Raw genomic sequence first — 1,051 nt, 5'->3', positions numbered from 1 at the left:
GGAAGTCCAGACACGCGAAACGTCGATCTCTACCCCCCGGCCCACCCAAAAAGAAGGCGGAGCCCGTGCTTTTGTAGCATCCCGCACTGTTTTCGCGCCAAAAACCCCTAGTCCCTTCTACCATTCCCCGCCGCTCTCCGCCCAATTCCCACGCTTTTCTTCCACCCTCCCCTTCCTTCCACCGCCAATGCATGGAACCATCGGAGAACCTGTCATAGATGGAGCCAGTGGAGGTGTCGGAGGATCCGAGCATCACGCTCATCCGGAAGATCATCTCAGTGACGCAGCAAACTCGTCGCGTCAAAGCGAAGGCCGCAAAGGAGGAGAAGCTCAAGAAGCGATTGGCCATTGGTGGGCCTGGTGGTGGTGATGGGCGTGGCAGACGAGGCAGTAGGCGCGGTTGATACATCTACAACGTATTTAATTTTTTTGATTGTTGCATGCTATTATACCATTAATTTTAGATATTTTTTATGCAATTTTATATCATTTTGGTGAACTACCAGATTTAATCCTTGCAATTTATCTATCTACCACTACCAGATTTAATCCTTGCAATTAACAAGTATAAGGGGATTGACAACCGTCTTGCCCGCGTTGGGTGCAAGTATTTGCTCCTGTGTGTGCAGGTATTGTTGACTGGGCATTTGGATGATTCTCTTATTGGTTCAATAGCCTTGGTTCTCTACTGAGAAAAATACTATCCGCTACTATATTGCTTCACCCTTTCTCTTTGGGGAAAATCTCAATGCAACTCACAAGTAGTAGAAAGAATTTTTGGCGCCATTGCCATGAAGACATCATCAAACGCCTACAGGTTCCTACATTCACATTATCATTTACTTGTTCTACTTTTTATTTGCTTTGATTTGCCATCCCTTTTTTCATCTCCCTCCACTTCTCTAAAATAATCAAAAATACAATTTTTTTTGCTTGTTTCCTTGCTTGAAGTTTCTATCATGTCTGAATTTGTTATCATTAAAGGTGATAGTGGGGATAGTAAACCTCATGATAATGAACCTCCCATAAATTTGGACACCAAAACTTTTTT

This window comes from Triticum dicoccoides, chromosome 3A (genome assembly GCF_002162155.2).
Source record: "Triticum dicoccoides isolate Atlit2015 ecotype Zavitan chromosome 3A, WEW_v2.0, whole genome shotgun sequence".
Lineage (NCBI taxonomy): Eukaryota > Viridiplantae > Streptophyta > Magnoliopsida > Poales > Poaceae > Triticum > Triticum dicoccoides.
Note: the sequence above shows the minus strand (reverse complement) of the source record.